Source organism: Artibeus jamaicensis, unplaced genomic scaffold (assembly GCF_021234435.1).
Source record: "Artibeus jamaicensis isolate MK-2021 breed Jamaican fruit bat unplaced genomic scaffold, CSHL_Jam_final scaffold_916, whole genome shotgun sequence".
NCBI lineage: Eukaryota > Metazoa > Chordata > Mammalia > Chiroptera > Phyllostomidae > Artibeus > Artibeus jamaicensis.
In genome coordinates, this window is record NW_026522059.1 from 15725093 (window position 1) to 15746019 (window position 20927).

The 20927-nt window shown below is 38.9% G+C and overlaps 1 protein-coding gene across 1 annotated transcript in view; it reads left to right on the top strand.

Moving 5' to 3' along the window:
- EIF3H (eukaryotic translation initiation factor 3 subunit H) overlaps positions 1–20927 on the top strand; it is an 84367-nt gene that overhangs the window by 37397 nt on the left and 26043 nt on the right. The window lies entirely within an intron of this gene.

The following is a 20927-nucleotide window of genomic DNA, read 5'->3' on the forward strand; positions in this document are numbered from 1 at the left end:
TAAGTAGTAGTTAAAAAGTGAGGAAATTTTAAGAAGAACTTGAAGACTTTACAAGATTGATTGATACTTGGGTTTTAATCTTTTGTTTCAGCTGCCATTGTGACTAACCCTCCAAAATGAATTTTCTTACCTGTTCTTTTTCCTGGGCAGTTAAGCAGTTCTTGCTGTTGTTCCAGATTATCAGTGGCTACTTGAGACTGTTAAAATACTCTGCCTTTTTCATTTCATTATTTGCATTTAAAAAAATATATACATTGTCATTTGCCATTGATCTTAAGGGCCCTTGTTGCCCTTAAAAGAGAAGACTCAGAGCACCTCTGTATTCATTTAACTGCTTTGTGAAATTGAAGGAAAAAGACTTTGAGCTTAGAGGAGTCCAATGTTGAGTGTTTTACTGAAGACAAAAATTGTTGGGAAATTGAACTGTGACTGGACGGAAATAGAAATGAGTATCATCAAAGCCATATTTTGTTGTAATTCATAAAATGATGTAGTTGGGTGGCTTAAGAAAGCTGGGCCTATAATTCAGTTGAGGCATACACACCTGTGTGTGTGTTTGCACACGTGTACATTTGTGTGTGAACTTAATGTATGTAAATTCTTAACAGACCCACTTCTCCCCTGCTAGGATGAGCTCCTGCTATTTTATCGCTCAGAAAAATACTTAAAACAATGAAACTGAGGTATTGGCAGCATTAAAGAAGTAGGAGCTGATTTGAGAGTAGGACTTTTCAACGTGGGCAGAGATTGCTGGTAGAGGGAGGTTTTGAAGTAAAGGCGACTTCATGACCAAAGATGCTGAGAACGTCAGAAGTTAATCTGTTCGCCTCAGTGTCCTCATTTGTAAAAGGGAGACAATACAATGTATGTATATTAGTTGTGACCATTTTGTTCAAGAGTTTGGCCTTTATTCCATTGACAGCGGGCAACTCTGATTTTGCGAGTATTATGACAATGTCATTAGATTGCAGGAAGACCAGACAGAGAATTAATTGGTAATGGGAATGAAGAGAAGGGGTAGATATGGGAAAATTGATGTCTTCTGAGTAAAGGGGTGATTTGCATCAGTGAGTGACAGCTAACTGGACCGGTAGACTGTGCTTGTTATGATCTGGAAAGTTTTGGCTTAAACTCATTTTAAATGAAGTACGTATGGTTTACTTCTTTGAATAATCAACTATGTCAGATTTATATCAAATTGATCAACTTGTTAAAGCTATGGTAAAAGTAACTACTATTAAAATAGTTTTGTATGTGAAATCATAGCCGTCTAGTAGCCATGGCAATGGCCCTCAGGAGTAGTATTGGAGGCATAGGCTCTGGAATTAGACAGATTTACTGTATTTAAACTTGATCTGATATGCACTGTGATAGTACATTTACCCTTTAGGGTTGTTCTGGGAGTTAAAATGTATATATAAAACATAAAGGCAATGCCTGACTCATAGTAAACAACAAGTGGTAGAAATTGTTATTTTTTACAAAAGCACAATTTTCGGTACACTTTGGGTTCATTGGATGTCTGGAGGCAAATGAAATGTATAGGGTCTTATCTTCTACCACAGCATAATTTAACTTAATCAATTGAAATTATGCTTATCGAATTTCAAGATCAAGCCTTATTGAGTAGACTAATTTGCATTGTATAATTCAGTGAATCAGAGCGAGTCAAAATTTAGAAGATTTTAAAATAGCATGATATTTAATAGGATCAAATAAAGGTTTAGTCCCTGAGGAAAGAAACATAAACCGTTACCGATTCTGTGTGAGGAGGACAGGCTCAGCTAGAGGTTTCCAGTAAGGAGGGTAAAAAAATAAGTTTGGAAGTACCACAGTGGGAACCACACCTCTTGGTAGTAGAGGCTTTAAGGAGTAGGCATAGTGACTGGAGTGCAGAGTAAAGGTTGTGGTCATCCTGCCAGCTCGTTTTAATTCTTAAGCTCACTGGTGGCGTGCACTTGGCTTTGGTTCCAGCCTGTAGGGAGGTTTGTGTATTGCTGGTGCAGCAGAAGTGGAAAGCCAGCATCTGCCAGCATTTGGGTCTGTGAGGGCAACAGTAGGTCTGCAGTATCCCTTCCGTGTGCAAATAGGCACGCATTTAAAAAATACATCATTTCTAAAAACCGAAAATGTCTTCTCTTTTGCCTTCTTTAAAAAAAAGCCAGAAACCAACTTTCATCCAGCCCAGTATTTCCTTTAGAGCAGTGATTTTCAACCGGTGTGCTACAAGAATTTTTAAAACATGCAATGCACTGGCCTCTTTTCCCTTAGACTGTCAAATAAAAAAATGACAACAGCCAACACCACAATAGGTGTCTGGCTTGAATGAATCAAAATTATATCTGTTTTCTTTGTCAGATCAGCAAAAAATACTTTTTTTGATGTGCCACGGAATTTTAGTGGTTACTCTGTGCGTGCCGGGAGATGAAGAAGGTAGCAGATTGCTGCTTCAGGGTGCCCTGCAGCCCCTCGGGAGGAGTGCAGCGGCCCTGCCTCTGTGTCCTGCTGTGTGTGCGTGCCCGGGTCGTGGGCGCCCGGGTCGTGGGCGGGCTCGCTCGGGCCGGTCTTTTGTGTTGGGCTGCACGTACTGTTTTTGTTTTATTTTGTTTCTTTAAAGAAATTGGTTTCTGTGCTTTTCATTGTGTTTTTGGAGCAAGGTTGTTCTGCCTCATATATTGTGTAGTCATAGTAATACTTCATCAGTTCTACCCTCACAAAGTATTTTGAATTTTTTTCTCAAGAAGGATAAGCAGCGGTGAAATATGAGTATATAATAGAAGTTCAGTATCATGCTAACAAAAATAAACTATATCGTAAGTATTCTAAAGACCTAGTCTTTGAACTCTGTATTTTAGGTAGAAATAGCACATTATTTCAAGAAGTAATTCATATTGTGCTATGGAATATGATCCTTTATGCATATGTGAAATATACTTATCTTCTATCAAGTCTTAATCATTATTCCCAATAATTATATTAGAGCTAAAAAGAACTTTGAATAATGTCAGGCAAAAATCAATTCCTAGTATTTGGGGGAGGGATATTTTGTAAGCATCCTATTTTTAAAATGATCAGTTTCATCATGTATCTTTGTATCTGTATATACTCATGGTTTCCTTTTATTCACTGGGGTATGATAGTTATTCCCATTGTTTATTTGACGCTCCCTGCGTCTCCCGTTTGGTCAGCCGGATTCCGTCCCGGGTAGCTGTGCCCTGTTGCGGTGCCCCCGTCAGCCGGTCGAGCATTTCCTTGCTCCGTGGCAGAATGCGCGTTCCAGGCTCGTGTCACGATCGTTTCTCCAAGGAGCCCTGCTTCCTCCTGGAGAAGAGTGGTGTTCAAAAGCCGGGAGCCGCCCCGAGGGTGCTCGTTGCAGTGGGAGGGGCACTGCGCCCGGACCTGCTGTGCTAGCAGAGCTGTGGGATGCGCGAACCGAAGCACGCCCGCCACGTGCAGGTAGACACCTTGACGTCTGTGCTTCTGTGTGCACCTGTCCTGAAAACCATCGAGTTCACACCGAAATGTGCAACTCCAGTGTACTGCAACAGTTTTCTCCCTTTGCAGACCTGTAACTTCCTTCTTTGCCAGTGAAAATAGTGGCCCACACCAACATATACGTATTTATTTGGTTAGTTTCTCCACGATGTGACCAGTCTTCCCCTGCTGTTACACCTTTACCTGGCCAGGTACCTTCCTTGCCTTCCCAGGCTCTGGCTGCACGTGCCATCTGTGTCTCCCGTGCCGACTTCCTTGTCCCACTGGGCCCAGCTACCCTTCCTGGGACCCCCTTGCATTCCCTACCCTGTGCAGATGCTGAATGTCCCTGTTGTGCTCTCCACTCCACCTTCTTCACTCTGGAACATCAGGGTCCCCATGCCCGCCACCCTTTGGTGACCACCTTTTTTATACTGTATAGGCTTGGATGCTCTGCATCGGGCCTTTGCACACCTTTCTTCCCCCCAAGGTGTGGACCTTTTTTTTTTTTTCAGGAAAAAACAAGTAGCTATGCACAGTTAGGCACAAGCCTTTAGGAGATTAACTCTATCTAGCTTTTAAGACCTTTGCATCAGATGAGATTTTCTTATTGCTGTTTAAGGCAGTGTCGGCATGATCAAGGGGTAAATAGAGGAAGTACAGAGAGAAACGTTTATTTTCTCTCTCCTGGTTACCAGGCTAGAACACGCCTCCACGAGGTAGTTTCAGCTCATCCTTCCTTTGAAGGGTTAAGCTATCTGCATCACATAGTATCTCTGTGTTATTGAAACATAGTTTAATTTTAGGAAAACTCTTTTAGGGAGAAGTTAAAGAGAACTTCTTAAAAATAATTTACATATAGGTCAAATATTTCAGTGTGATAAAACAAAACTAACAAAGATCTTGAAAGAACTAAAAGAAGATATGAGCGAATTATTTAATGTACAGTCTCAGATTAGGTAAGACTTTCTGTGTATGATACAGAACCCAGAGACATAACATAAATAGATGATAATTCAGACAGTAAAAATAAAAATGTCTGTGTCAAAGTGAAACAAAATATTTGCAAATCAGGATATAGTTTTTTAAAATTGTATCAATCATTTTTACGAAATAAATGGGGACGTGGAGGAAGAAAACAAATAGACCCTGGGCCAAACAGAGGTGGCTCAGACAGTTCACAAATACGGGTTCGACATGCAGAAAGATGCTTGACGATATTCATCAGAAAAGAAACGCAGTATAAAATTATAACAGAATACCAGTTTGCACCCTTCAGATTTGCAAAGATTAAAAAGTTTCATAGCACCCTGAATTTGACAGGCACTGTGTAGGGAAAACAGGCATATTCCTACATTGCTGATGGGTGTTTAAATTGGAAGAAACAGAATGAAGAGAAACTCAGCAATATCAAAAATGGAAATGTATGCTCACAATTCTATACTTTGAAATTATACTTAAAGGAATTTGATTTGTATGTCTCCCTACACATATGTGAAGCGATATGCAAACAAGGGTACCGCAGCAGTATGGAGTACGAAAAGATGGAGCAAACTTAATGCCTCCCAGTAGGAGAATGATTAAAACATCGTGCATCCATTCAGTGGGATGCCATCCATCTATACAGAAATAGGAAGAGCTCTGTGTGAACAGGTGTGGGAAATCTCCCCCACTTGTTCTTACGGAAATGCTACCATTTGTGTTGAAAATTTTGAGCTTATGTGTCTTTCTGTGGAATACACTTGCGTATGCATAAGACCGCCTTTTAAAGGGCAGGTGCAGAACCTGGAGGGAGTGGCGACGTCTATGTGAGGGTGCGGGAGTGAGGGGGCCTTGTTTTCACTCACGTGTACTGAAGTTTTGAAACATAGGTATGTGTTACTTTGGGGACGGTTATAAAGAATTTATATATGAGGGCCAATAATATTATATTGACCTACCCGGAGGTTAATGCGTGCAGGTCATTTCCTTAGTAAGTTACTGCTGAGTGTCTGTCATCAGCATAAATTACTTGGCGCTTGGTGATTGAACCTCTTTATTTTGAGACTGTGTCTTGAGAAAGGAGGTTCGATGGAGAAAACAAATTATGTAAAAATATATTTTTTCATTTAAACTGCACTACAATGGACTCAACATTCACAGATATGTTATTATTCTAACTTGAGTTCAAAATGTATAATCACTTAATGAACTGACCTAGCAGATCACTTACAGTGGGTGAGTTATCAACCTAGCAAGTGATTCTCCATTTATTATAATGTTGTGGGTGATGCCATTTGAAAAATGATTAAAACTTGGTTTAATTTTGGAAAAATGGGTCTGAAAACAGCCATTCCTTACTCTTAGAGAAGCTGTTCTATAAAGCTGTTAAATTCATGAACAAGCAGTTTCTAAAATGAGCTGATGTAAGTGATGCTAATGTAGTTACAAGATTAAAAATACCGTTTCCACAAATTTCCTGTGTTTTTTGTTATACTTTAGCTCTCTTTGGTTATGTAACATAGCCATATTTAGTATTTTGATATCCTAATGCATTCTTGCATTATTGTTACTTGAAGTCCAAAAACTTGCCTGGTATTTAGGACAAATAACATTTTGGGGGGTGTTTTTGTATGCTTTTCTGAATGTGAACTTTGAGTATTTAAACATTTGGTGCTCAAGAAACCTTCTTTACTAATCACTATGCTATACATTTGAAGCCACTAATACAAAATAATATTGAATGTAAACTGTAATTGAAATTTTTAAAGAAAGGAAAAAAATTTTACAAAGTTACTTTGGAATATATGTTAATTTCACTATTCCCACATAGAAGGAGGTAAGCAAAAATTATGATGTCGACATAGAGATAAAATTAACTTCGTGCAGCTAGAAGAACTTGGGTTGTATTAAAAACATATAACAGATTCTAAGACCCACTAAAGGCCTGCTGTTTTCTTAAATTTGATATTGTACTGGAGTGTAGTCCCCTTCATCTGTGGGGGACACATTCCAAGGCCCCCAGTGGCTGCCTCTGAAACCACAGATTAACACCAAACCCTATATACACACAACTGTGATAAAGTTCAGTTTATAAATTAGGCACAATAAGAGATTAAGAATAAGGATGAAATAGGACAGTTACAACAATGTACTGTAATAATGCTTAGGTCAGTCAGTGTGGTGTTTGTCTCTTTCTTTCACTCTCTGTCTCCCAGCTCATTCTCTTACATAAGCGAGAGGAAACCAGAAGGCAGGTAGTGTGTACCGCCCGGGTGTGCTGGACAGAGGGGCGGTCTGTGTCCTAGGCAGGATGGGGCGGGGTGGCTTGAGAGTTCATCATACTGCGCAGAGTGGCACACAGTTGAAAACTTAAGGATTGTTCAGAATTTTTGGACTGTGGTTGACCATGGGTCACTGAAACTGCGAAGAGTGAAACCATGGACCAAGTGGGGGACTGCTCTACTGTTTTAATATTTTACCTTGGAGAGTGAACTCATTAAATATGTTGTATGGACAGTATTTCCAAATAGAGTCTCAGTGTCACAATACAGGATGAAAATACAATGGTAGCGGCAAGAAAATGGTTTCTCTCTTGAGGGACAGATGATACTTTTTCTCAGTACTTCTGAATTGTACTGATGGAACTCTGTCTTAATTTGTAGGACTGCACCAAAAAGCATTCTCCAGATGCTTTGCCTAAGTTTCAGTGAGATTAGATTTTAAAACAATATTTACCTGTAAGCTAGGTGGTCTTTTCTCTGTAAATCTAGATTTACAGAAAATTTAATTGCGCCTTACTGTATTGAAGCTTTTTTTTTTTTTTTGCATTATCAGGATCCTGAAAAAAAAATATTTTATACAATGTAATAATCTCTTTAATGTATAGAGAATTTGCCATTAAGGGGAATTTTGGGTAAGTCTTTTTAAATGAACTATTCTTTGCCCCAATTGTAGTTCATTTTGTATTATTGGAATCCTGTTGACCTTCTGTTGGACTGAGTGAGTCAGAGGGATTGGAGAATGGTGGGTGCGTCATTCCATGTTTATCCCTGTAGTCTGTTAGGTTCAGTTCGATTTAGTAGGTAAGGAAGGTGGCGCCAGGGTGGGGTCCTGGGGAGGATTTCAGAGGAGGCTGTGAGTCCAGAAAGCAAGACCTTACCTGCCAGCCCCAAACAGTGAACACTGGAAAGAGGGAGTTTTTCTAAGTGGTTTCTCTAGCTATTAGAAAAACTCTGTTGCAAGAGGAATGATATAAAGTAATTGTCTCTAATCTACCAAACTTTCCAATTCAAAATAGAAACTGTACCCCCATTTTATAAGGACATTGTTTTGGTAGACTTTTTTTAATGTATATTTTTTAATAGAGCTACCTGGTGACAGTGTTTTGAGACGCTATTTAAATGATTAAAGAATAAAGTGTATCAGATAGGAAATGAGAGCTTATTTAGGACAAGTTAAACAACAGAAAGAACACTTGAGAGTACCTGTATCAGGAGTGACCCTGGGACTTTTTAAGCACACTTTCCACCCTGCCAAAAACCAGGCTTGTAGGAAATGGGGGAGTGAGTTCAAACCAAAAGGTGGCACTTGGGTCTCGAACTGGTAGTCCACTATTTGCAGCACTTTTCAAAGTGTGGTGTTTATGTGTATCATGCATGCAATGTACAAATGGGCTATTTATAAAGGGAAAAGGAAAGTTCTGTAACATTGCCTGACTTAGTCGTTTGACCAACGTTTGCTCTCATTAGGAGTTGTCATCAGTCTTGCTATGTAGCGAACTGTATTTGCACTAGGCTATTATTTGATCTAAGAATCCTGGGCAACAAAGTTTAACAATGAAGTTTACCTGAATAATAAGCAGGGGGTTCAGTGTGTTCTCAGAGACACAAAACTGTCACTGATTTTTGTAAAAATTACCAAGGATTTAGCCATGATATTTGTCCATATTGCTTTCACATTTTATTTGCTAATCAGAACCTTTAATAGAGCCTTTATTACTGAAAATATAGCAACCTAAAACAGCCAGATCAGGGGCTAATGCAATTAAAAATTGTTGAGAATACTAGATTTCTTATGCACTTGCTTAATTTAGCAAATATACTTCAAGTATTTTCTGCCTGGTGTTTTTACTTTTTATTTAAAGTGAGTGTAGAGAACAACCAATCTTTTAGTATTGGCTATGTCTAATTAGATTAGACATTGAGAATCATAAGGAAGGTAGGTTATAGTTAGGTCACAGTATGAGTCAGCCTAGAAGTGGCAGTGTTACAGCTCTGCGGAAGAATTACTAATGATGAATAAATCCGGAACTCCCTTTCCTGGGCTTAAACATGTCTGCTACAGCAGTCTTTCTGTAAGTTGCCCCAGCTCAGGTTAGAAAGTCTATTTAAACTTCTTGTGTGGTTCTTCCTGAACTCCTCCCTGCTCCCATTCCCCACAAGTGCTTTTTGTGGAGTTGAGGGATAAAGGGTGAGAGAAACTGTTTTGCTTTTTAGTTGTATCAGGCCCCTATTTGGTTGCTGTATTTTCTGTAATAGAGTTAGTGACTTTAGTAGTTACCGGCCAGCTCTTTGCTTTTGCTTAAGGCCAAATGGTAGGAAGCAAAAGAATAAATGGGGGGCTGGTGTAGAGTAGGATCTGGGGTTGAGCATCTTCTAAGAACAGGTACAGCTGACTTTTAATAATGATATGAACATGGAAGTGATTTTAAGCAGATATTGAAGTGGTAGGGATTGTTACAGATAAGAATATATTACCATGTGTGGGAGGAGTGGGTATGTCACCATCACTAGACAGCAGACCCTTGGGTTTTGTGGAGTAAGCGCATGTGTTCTGTATGCACACTAGTTTAATTAAAATACAGGAAATCTGACTTTCAGTGTGATAGGGCCATTTGATTTTTTAATAAGTATATACACACAGTTTGTAGAGTTCTTGATTTCTGTCATAAGAACACATTGGTTTTAGTACTGTGAGTCACTGATGAACTCATATGTAAACTGCATTACTCAGCTCTTTTGTATGACACTTTCGTTCTTTGGCACCAATTGCTCATTGTTCTAAAAAAATACCCACTGTAATGAATTGTTGGATGAAAGAATGTAACTTGCTCCTGCATTCTGATGATGGACGTGTTTATTTAATTCAGAAATATAGCCCTGGCTTGGGTGGCTCAGTGGGTTGAGTGCAGGTTTGTAAACCAGAAATATATGTTCATTTACAAATGTAATTGCATTGTTCCACCATCTACATTATTACTTCTAAATAGATAAGGAAAATTGCTTTCACTTGTATTGATGTATTTTACACATTGCTATATTTTAACAACTTTATTGAAATTTAATTCCTGTGTGTGTAACTTGTTTAAAGTGTGCACCTTGGTGGTTTTTAGTGTATTCACGGATGTGTACAACCATCCCTGCAGCCACTTTTAGAATATTTTCATCACCCCATAAACTCTGCACCCTCTAACCGTCACGTCCTTGTCTCCTGGTCTCCGCCTTTAGCTTTAAGCCACCACTAATCACCTTTTTGTTTGCATAGTTTTCTGGTTTGTACATTACATACGAATGGAACTGTACATTGTATAGTCTCTTATATTTGACTTCTTTCACTTAGCATAATGTTTTCAAGATTCATCCATATTGTAGCGTGTATCAGTACTTTATCCTTTCTTTTTGGTATATGTATTTTTTATTATGGCAGAATACATACAGTGAAATTCGTTATCTTAACAATTTTAATGTACAATTAAGTAGCATTAGTTATAATCTTTGTGTTGTACACCCATTACTGCTGTTTCCAAAAGCTTCTCATCAGTCCATACAGAAACTTTGTGCCTAGTGAGCAGTAACCTCTCCTTCCTTTTCCCACCCAGCCCCTGGTACTCTTGTCTTCTGTCTCTGCGAGTTGGACTTTTTCCCTGGGTACCTCCCATACGTAGGACCATACAATATCTGTCCATTTGTGTTTGGCTTAGCGCCTTCAGCATGTTTTCAGAGTTCATCCACTCGTGTGTTGGAGCACGTGTTAGAACTCTCGATCCCTTGTTGTGTTGTGGGCTACTACTCAGCCATAACGGGATGAAATTCTGATACATGCTACAATGTTTGGTTTATCCACTACGAGTTGATGGGCATTTGGCTGTAATGAATAATGCTGCTGTAAACACCTGGGTACAAGTTTGTGTAGACACTAGGTTTTCTTTTCTCTTAGGGAGGAGTTGCTGGGTCAGATGGGAACTTCGTGTGTGATCATGTGAGGAACAACTGCCTGACTTTTACAAAGCGACTCAGCTATTTACACAGTAATTTTTTAAATCTAGATACTTGTTAATTCTGAGGTTTTGCCTCATTTTAGAAAGTATTACTTCCCGTATCCCATTTAAAAACATTTTTATTGTAAAGTGTACTCACAGGAGAAGCACATAAAGCAAATACAGTTTGATGAGTAATTGTGACGCAGACCTCACGTAACCAACTGCTCCGGTCAGGAAGTAGGACGCGGGCAGCACCAGCGGACCTTCCGGGTGTTCGGCCTCGTCACGTCCGTGGACCCCCTGGCAGTGGCTAATAGTCTGGCTTCTTCAAAGCTTAATTTTTTAATAGTTTTACCAGCTATGTTTGTTGTATGCAGTATGAATTCAGTAAACATAGTGACAGTATATATATATATATACATATATATATATGTATTTATTATATTTTGCTGCTTTTGCTCAGCATTGTATTTGTGAGGTTCTTCCCTTGCAGTTTATTTAATTAATTAATTTGTTTGTTTGTTTTTTGCTGCATTCAATTGTGTGGATAGTATTTGTTCTGTCCTCAGTGGGCATTTGGATTATTTCCAGTTTTTTGTGAAATTTCTAGATTTTTAAAAGCACTGCACATGTCAAAACATTTTGTATGCTAAAATTGGCCATTTACACCCCTTATTTAAGGTTTGAATACCAGAGAGATTAGATGCTGTTTTGTTTTTAGAGCTAGTACGTAAAAAGAAGACATTTCACTACTAATGTTTGTGGTGAGCTGGACAGTAGTTGCTTCTTGCATGGTTTTTGGGACGTTCCCCTTGGTATTCTAGTGTTTCTTGAGTTTTCCCCAGTAATATGAGTATCATATAGATAAAAATCAGGAAAATTCTGTGTTAAGTTGGGCTGGGTAAAATAATGGTATTTATCTTTATGTTTTGTTGCTTTGCATTGACTAGTCACATTTTGCTGTGTTTTGTTTAAGTTGTCGTCAGAATGTCTCTCTTCACCTCCTGAAGTACATATTTTTAACTATCCATAGCTGATATTCTAAGTATAATGTGGGCAGTAGCCAGACCTGATTCATTCTAGATTAATGTCTTGGGTTTCTTATTTGAATAAATGATTGCTCCCGTGACCGAATTTCTATTAAAAGTATCTTCAGAAGGAATCATGAAGTACGTAAATAACTTAGCAACCCTCATCGTTAAGAAGTTCTTAAAATTTAGGTGGTTTTCAATAGATTTGAGGATTATTCAGAAATGAAAGCAGCCATGGTAAACACTTTGGAAACGATGCAGCTTTAAAGCCCTGTAAAAATGTCTCCTGGCCCTTCTAAAAAAAAAATTACAGCTGTAGAAAACACTTTATAAATCCTATCAAATGACTCAGTCAGTTTCTCTTGAATTCCTTCATTTATTTGTCTTTAGGTGATATATTAACAAAGTAGTGTAATTATAAATTTTAGCAGTTGTTTATTTGAAAGCTTGCAGGTTTCACGGTAGATTTGTGAATTTTGCTATGTCTGTGATTGGTGTCTCCTTTGCTGGAGATCGAGGTTGGGACAGGCAGGATGTGGATTTCTAGCCCTTCCCTGGTACGGGCAAAGTTTGTTGATTCTTACTCATTGAAATCGTTTTTGCTGTATTCTTTTTGTAATATGGTAGAAACCTTAAATGCCTTTTGGGTTTTTGATGTGTTCTTGATCGTATGCTTCGTTTTTTTGTATGAGCCCCTTTTAAAGGTGACATGTAAAGTTACTGAGCATGTTCCATGTTTCATGGTAACTGGGCAGTCTGTTCACATTAACTTCAGGTTTTCATTATCATCTCTTGCGTGATTTACTTCAGTAGTTTCTTACGGCTCTTGCCTCTAGGTTTTGTTGCCCAAGTGTTTTTCCTTTTCAGTCCATCATACACTGCAGAGAGATGCCTTAAAACAAGTCTGAGAGCGCCACTCCCGTCTGGAAACCTCAGGTCTCCCTGGCCTGAGGCCCTTTGAGACTTGGCTCAGGCCTGTGTTTCTACCTGTTTTTATTGTTCATTCTCCTGTGCACATTTATGTAGTGTGAGGTTGCTTTTAAGAGTTCCCTGCCCTGGCTGGTGTAGCTCAGTGGATTGAGTGTGGGCCTGTGAACCAAAGGATTCGCAGTTCGATTCCCAGTCAGGGCACATGCCTGGGTTGCAGGCCAGTTCCCAGCAGGGGACCCACGAGAAGCAACCATACATTGATGTTTCTCTTCCTCTCTCCTTCCCTTCCCCTCTAAAGATAAATAAATAAAATTTTTTTTTAAAAAAAGAAAAGAAAGAAGCGCTCTTTAAAAAAAAAAAAAAAAAAAAAGAGTTCCCTGAAGATTCTTTCACACTTTGCATAGTGGTTCCCTCAGGCCAGAATACTGCTCTCACTTTTTCGGTCTGGTGAGCTCTTACCCATCCTCAAAACCTAGCACAGATTTTGACCCTTTTTAAGCTTTTTCTAACGCCCAGTCCCTGTTGTCCCCATTTGTGGCTATTCTGCACCCTGTCCTCTGTTGACTTGATTGTATGGTATTGCTGCCTACCATGGGGCTTTCTTACCTGCTGTGACCTGCTGGAAGCAAGAACTGAGTGAGTCTTAAGTCAAGACCAGCTGTGAGCTCCTACTTCAGCCCTAAAAATAGGCATAGGTGCTTAGGAAATGCTGGCAGAGATCATCTGGAACTGGAGTTGGGACTCACTCTGTAATGACTGAGTATCTTTCTACATCTTCCTATTTTTCAGGTGATGTGGATGCTTTGATCCCATTTGGTCACTCATCTTCTATTTTCCAGGATATGTAGGCTCTCTTTATCCTTTCTGATTAGTAGGTAGTGAAGATAGCCGCAGAATCAGCACAGACATACGAAATTAACTCCATAGAGCTTATCATTGACTTTGAACTTGGTCTGAAATCAATTCCTGATGTGATGATAAGTGTTTTATATTTAAGTAATATGGTTTTGATTCTGAATATGGGATCCAAAATAAGTTTCATAAATAACTTTTGTAAACTATCCCCTAAGGCTTTTGTGATTAAGTTGTTTCATCCAGTAGTGAAGAGGCAGAAATGGGAAATCAAGTATTCATTCTTTTCATTGATGACTTCCTGTGTTTAATAGTAGGACTAGTCTGTAATAGTATTCTCTTTTTTGCTGTCAGTAAAGTTTATTGTATTAAAACGCTTGGTAAAATCCAGTGTCTCTTTCATGGGTACTAATGGAAGTAGCTGATAGTGTGAGGTGATGGAAACATTTTATTTCTAAACACTTTTCAGTTTGCAGTTGATTTCTGTTACTCTAGGGGACTGATCCTTCACAGCTGTTAGAAAATGTAAGTGGGTTCCTCTCCTGCTGTGCAGATCTTTCCTTGTTTGGGAACCTTTCATGGCACAGTAGGGGCTCTTAAAAGTGTCACAAATGTAAGGCAATTTATACTTCGGTTAGCATGGAATTTTCTTGTTGGTGTTCATAGCGGAAAATTGAACATTAAAAGTAAACGGAGGAGAAAGGCTGCTGAGCACGGTGTGCGTATGAACGCGGCTTCATTTTGAGTTAATAATGCCATCTCTTGTGGTCATCTGTACTTTCTCTGTTTTCCTGTTTTCTTCATTCTACCCCAAATTGTCTTACTGGTGATTTGAAAAATAAAAAGAGATTGATAAATTACAGACAAGAAATAATGTACATCTTGTCTTGATTAATACACTTGGGGGAGGGATGTAATCAGCCATCACCACATGGCAGAAGCAGTCTGTTGAATAGGTGTGTGATTTGAACTCAAGTGTGTACTTACTACAGAAATATTCCCCCAACTGTTCTCCGTGAGGCCCGGCTGTTAGCACGGTGCTGAGAGGAGGAAAGCGCTCCGTGGCTGAAGATGTGTGTCCAGTGCCTTTTCATTCTCAGTCATGCTTCACCACTTAGCATGGAGATTACAGCTATCACACTGGAATGCTACCCTTAGCAGCAGATGTGGTCCTGAAGCATGTTACACGTTCCACCAGATGTTCCGTTTCTCTTTAGGGCAAACTTCTGGTTAACTTCTTGTTTCAAACACTGTAAGAAATCAGAATTGGAAGTTTATTTTAGACATACTATCATTGTTTATAAATGAGAGAGAGAAAAGGCACAGTTTTTTATAACCTCAAAGGCTGGATGATTTGCATAATATCGAATATGGTTGCTGTGCCTACATTTATAAATCTTTTTTTATTTGATATTGTGTCTACATTCTGTATTTAAAAGTTTGGGAAATATATTTTTTTCAAGAAGTGCCTCTTATGAAATAAACACTAGTTGTATTCTTTGTTGATTATGCAACAAATATTTATGATTTACATGCTTTTTCCAAAAAGCATTTGAAGCAGCTATGAGCTTCTTGCTAATTTGACGATCTAAAACATTTCGTAATTGAACAAATTGTAGATATTCTTAATCATAACATCTGCAGGATGTTGATTTATAAACACTGTAAAATGCAGTGTTTTTATGCTATGCATACTTCCCATAGTGTATGCTTATAGTTCAAAAGAATTATTTTTTTATCTATCTCCTCCAATCTTTGATTTTCTAGCACTAGTCATAATTCTGAGTCTGGAAGAGATTTCACGATATTCCAAATTTCTGTGTTTTTCCTTCCCATCAATAATGGTCTCGCAGTTTTATGTGATACTAAGGAGTGTTGCTTGAAAATGCAGTCGTGGTATCTAAAGAGAAAGGCATCATTGTGTTTCGTTGGAATACTGGGATTAGAGTAGCGGCTCAATAATTTTAAAATGTGCCATAAATGAAGAAGGGGAAGAATCACGGTGTGTTTTTATTTGGGAACTTTGCTTTGTGTTTATTCTCCATCTTCACTTTAGGGCTGTCCAGCAAGAACAGTTTAATAGTGGATGCATTTTGGAAGGTCACTCTGTGTTCTTCCTATTTTGAATAAAGTGTTTTGCAAAAAGCCCTCATGTCTGCAGGCCTTCCAGTGGTGGGAACTTGATCTTTTTTCTTCAGCTTCACTGTGGCTCTTTTCAGTGATTGTAGCATAAATACTTCTCTTTGAGATTAACACACAGAATAAAGACAAGCTCTTTGTATTAATTATCAAACGAAAGGCTGCAGGTTTGGGATTAGTCCTTTGTCCAGATAGGGAATTATTAGAGATGGGCCTTATTTTTTCTCCTTCTAAACTCTTCATTTAAAAATTATATTACTGTAGGGGACAGTTCTTACAGTTTCTTTGTTTGTAAAATGGAGGTAGTAACAGTATCCACACCATAGAACTGTTGGGAGAATTGTCATGAGTACATATGAAGTATGTAAGCTAATAATAAATGTAGGCTATTATTAGTCACCTTGTGGCTTAAAAGAAAAAATAAAGATAGCTAAAATAAAAAATGCAATGTGTGTAATCTGCAGGGACTGTGTAAACCACTCGGCGCTGATGTGATGATGGCAGTTACAAAGCCAGCACCTTCCTGATAACCAGAGATTAAATGTTTTGCATTTGCCCAACTTTGGTATTGTTTTCTTACAGTCCTTTCTCCAAATACCGGCATAACCATTTTTTAATGAAAACAGTTTCTAATCTATATAAACATTTTTAGCTTATGTCATCTATCATTGACCCCTGTGTACGCACACCCTTGCCAAATTGAGAAAGTTAAATAGAAGTTGTTGTGGACTGAACCTTTGTGTCCCTCCAGAGTCCGTACGTTAAAGTATGTTAAAGCCCTAACCCCAGTGTGTTGGTACTTGGGGCCTTTGGGAGTTTGGAACCAGGGTTAGATGAAAGCGTGAGGGTGGGGCCCTGGTCCCATAAGATTGGCATCCTTGTAGGAAGAGCCACCAGAAGGCTTGTACCCTCTTCTTTATGTGAAGACACAGGAAAAAGGCATGTCGGCCAGGAAGAGAGCTCTCACCAGGAACCAGATGAGCCAGCACTTTGATCTTGGGCTTCCCAGCTTCCATAACTGTGAGAAAAGACATTTCTGTTGCTTTAAGGCACCCAGTGTATGGTATAATGTTATGGCAGCTCAAACAGAGTAATACACAAGTGAAAATTGGATATATTAAGGAGGTAAATTCATTACATAAGGCACTGTAATAGGAAAGGGTGTTCTGCTTAGCATGTGTAGGGTAGGACTCTGACTGCTCTTACACCTGATAGGACATCAGATGTCTGTCGAGATTGTTATTTATGATGCCATCTGTAAAGTGTTATTGTTTAGTAGATGGTAAGTACTTAGAGATGTTTTGACCTTAAACATTTATGTAAGTTTAGTTGATTTTCTCTGAATAGGCACTTAATGTACTAGTCATAATTTAGTGTCCGGTGATTATCATCTAAGCAGAGGTCTCTACGGCAAAGTGCACGTGTCACAGCCGCAGCAAACAGCGTATTGCCAGCATTTCAGTTTTGTATATCCTCCAGGTTAGGTTGTTCAAGAAAAGTAACAGGCAGTTGGAAGGTGAGACTTTACCCCCCTCCATGCACGGCCCCCCCCCCCCCGCAACATGTGCTGCCAAAGTGTTTTCATACCACTCGGCATCTCCTTAATAAAATTTCATTTTAATTTTGTAGGAAAGGGAAATTTATTAGGTATAGACCAATCACTTAGAATAATTTTTACTCTTTACTTATGATGAATAATTTCACCAGAGCATGCACCTCTGAGAGAAAGAGAGAATATATATGCTTGGAGAAAAAGGCATGGTGGCAGTGAAATAAAAAAATAGATATTTACTACTTATTTTTAGTAACTATTTACAGACTCAAATGGCACACTGTTCACTTAAATTAGGCTTTTGACCTCTGTGTTTAGTTTGACCTGGTTATCGGCCTCCCGGGTTCCCAGGGAAATCCTTGAGGAAGCAGTCTTCTCACCTTTCCAGTAGCCTTCAACTGACTTTGAGTTTTGCTGAGAGCTTAGTGTGGCTTGATCCCTTCCATATAAAGGACCGTTTTGCAGCCAGTGGGCCCGATTTTCATGCTCTTTGATCAGAATGTAGCCTTTGACATTGCGAATTTCTGTCTCCTGGACCCTCTGCTGTAGTTCCATAGGGGCATCTGGTTTACCTCTTGGAGTGCTTGTTACTGAGCCCACAGATTCTTGCATCCCTCTTCTGCCTTTTCTCCCCTGTCTTATCTGTATCTTTAAACTTAACTATCACTTTTGTGAGCATGTGAGTTTTGTTATGAATTAGAGAACAGAATGTACTCTATTTGAACTTTTAACCCTTGCTAAGTTTTTTCAAAGTGATTTTTACATAATAAAAAATTATTAGAACAATATTGCAGAGAATTTGGGAAAGAGGAAAAATTATCCGTCTTGTGTCTTTAACACAATGGTGGTTAATAATTTACTGTTTTTCCTTCTAAGTTTTTAAAATAAGCTATAAAATGTTTAATGTTCTTTTTGTATCTGTTTCATATCATGTTACCGTGTTGCTGAATGATTACCACCGTTGCTGAAGTGGTGCTGTAAACTTCTGGTGTGAATGTGCCGCTGTTGAATTGGGTAGTTTCTCAATTTTTGTTACAAACAATTTTAATGACCATTTAAAAACTTAAGTTGTTTTTGTTCCCTCAGATTTTGGATTTTAACCTTCTTGCTGATTTCTAGCAAAGGAAGCAGAGTTATGGCCATGAACATTTTTATGGTATATTGCAAAGAATGTGAGCATGGTAGCTGGGAAAGTCTACCTTTGAGTTGTAGTGGCCACTTAACTCTCTACCTTGTATATGAAATATGGGGAGTATCTGATTTATTGATTAAAATGTAATATGTACTCAATAGGTGGAAGCTGTTCTTAGTGCCAACATTTTTCTTTAAAGGTTGTTGCTTTTAGTAATACACTAGAGTACCATATACAAGTGTGACCATACAATACACGAGTGTGACCATATACAAGCCATACTTTATCATACAAACTGGGGCACTTTAGTCCCAGACCAATGCCAAATCACGTGGGACATCAGGACAAGTGGAAACTGGGATCCAGCCACCCTGGGACATAATGCCATCCTATGATTAAACCACATCTTAATGATCCGTGGCATTTTTGTTGTTGTTGTTACACATTTTTCAGTTGAAAATTATTTATTTTAGTCCAAATTCATTTGATTACAAATACTGTTGAATTATGGGCGGCTTATTTGAAGAAGCCCGATGGAACAAAATTCTCCCTTTAAAAATAATTGTAAATGTTATGTTTATTTTTCTACACTGTTTTCTTCCGAAAGGGACAGAAGTAAAATTGACTGTGTGATGTCGAATCAGCCTTTCTAAACACAGAGAGTTGGTCTTACACAGCGCTCACTGAGGACCCCGAGAACCCGGAATCTCTGCAGTGTTCCACACTGTTTCAGAGTTTCTCTCCTTTCCTCGATGTTAATTAATTACTCTGGATAAATTTGCTGCTGTTATTATTCATTTTGTATACTGTAAGAAGAGCTGTTACGGCATTCATCTGAATCCTTTTTCAAACAAGGTTACTTACAGCACCTGTTCGTGCCAGGTGCTGGGGGCGCAGTGGCTTCATTGGGGAAATGTGGGCGTAACAGGCAGTTACAGCTTTGTGGGGTGATCTTAGGACAGCAGCAGCATGGCGCTCGGGGTCGGGCCACTTAGACCTGAACCTTGGTGATTAGAAAGTTTCCAGAAAGAAGATGCTTCTGAGCTGAGACCTGAAGTTGAGTAGTGCATGTCTAGCTTTTCTGTTGCTGGGGGTGGGGGTGGGGGTGGGGTGGGGGTGGGGTGTGTGTGTGTGTGTGTGTGTGTGTGTGTTAACACAGCTGTATTAATCAGTGTACAACTCAGGCGTGTGGTCTACCCACCTGTCCTTTCTGTAATCAGTAAGTAGTAGTACAGCAAGAGACAAATCGGTGAGATGCTGCGATTGCTGTAATTGGTCCTCAACTTCAGGCTCTCAATTGCACATGTATCTGTTACTGGTTTTTTTAAACCTTCAAAGTTCTACTGTTCCTGGGCTACATCAATCACTCTTTGATAGTAGTGAATTTTGTAACTTTAATCTTAAAGTGAATATTTAAAAACTTTTCACTTACCTACCCTCAAATTTGAAGCATTGAAACCATTGTGTTCATATACATTTTACATATTAAGGTTATGATTGGTATGACTTTCTTAGAAGACTTATTTATTTATTGTTATCTCATTTGGTTTACTTTTTCTTTTTTATTGACTTTATTGGGGGTGACATTGGCTAATAAAATTACATCAGTTTTAGGCATACAAGTTTAAAATACGTCATCTGTATATTGCACTGTGTGTTCACACCCCCAGTTCTTAATAACAGTTGGGTTCTCAAAGGCTATGCTGTAAAGGATAGTGAGTTGGTCACTGTGTCTTGAGTAATATAGTTTAGTAGAGTATTTTGTTTTGATTACATCAGTTGCTTTTTTGTTTTGAAGTTGGATTTGTAATTATTATTATGTTGAATTCCTGTCTCAAAGACATGGAAGAAAGTGGTTAATTCAATCATAAAAATTAGTAACATAATCACTGTGTCTCAGGACAATATAAATGTAGCAATTAAACAGGCCTCAGGCACTTAAATCAGTGTTCTGAGGAAAGTTGGGGTCCGTTCCTGGAACACTGGGCAATGTTCGGAGACATTTTTGGTTGTCACCAGTTGGGAGTGTGCTGCTGGTGTCTGGTGGGTAGAGGCCAGGATGCTGGGGAGCAGTCTGCAGGGCACAGGGCGGCCTCCCACAACAGAGAATTGTCTGGCCCACATTGTTAGTAGAGCCCAGGTTGAGCAACCGTGGCCTAAATGGATTGTGGGTCTGTGTATGCCGGGAATGAGAATCTGGGAATGCGATGATTCATACAAGCAATTGAAAGGAAAAGTGTGACTGGGAATTACTGTGATAAATGCTGGGAAATAGATTTTACTGGCTTCTTGAGTCATTTGCTGCTGGTCCCCAAAGTTTTTGGTTATTTATGAAACTTCGTGAAATGGTGGCATAATGCCATCAAAACATTTCTGTGACTTTAAAAATAAGCTACAATGGCATTTTTTTTGGCATATCAATAAAGTTTTTCCAGGACAAATATAAAATAATACTTTCTCAAGAATTATTTCTTAAAACAAAACGATTGTTTTGTGAGCTGTCATAAAGGCCGGAAAAAGTGTGTTGGGATCGGTACTGACCGGGTCCGGTTGTGTTTTCAGTGCGACGGGGCACCG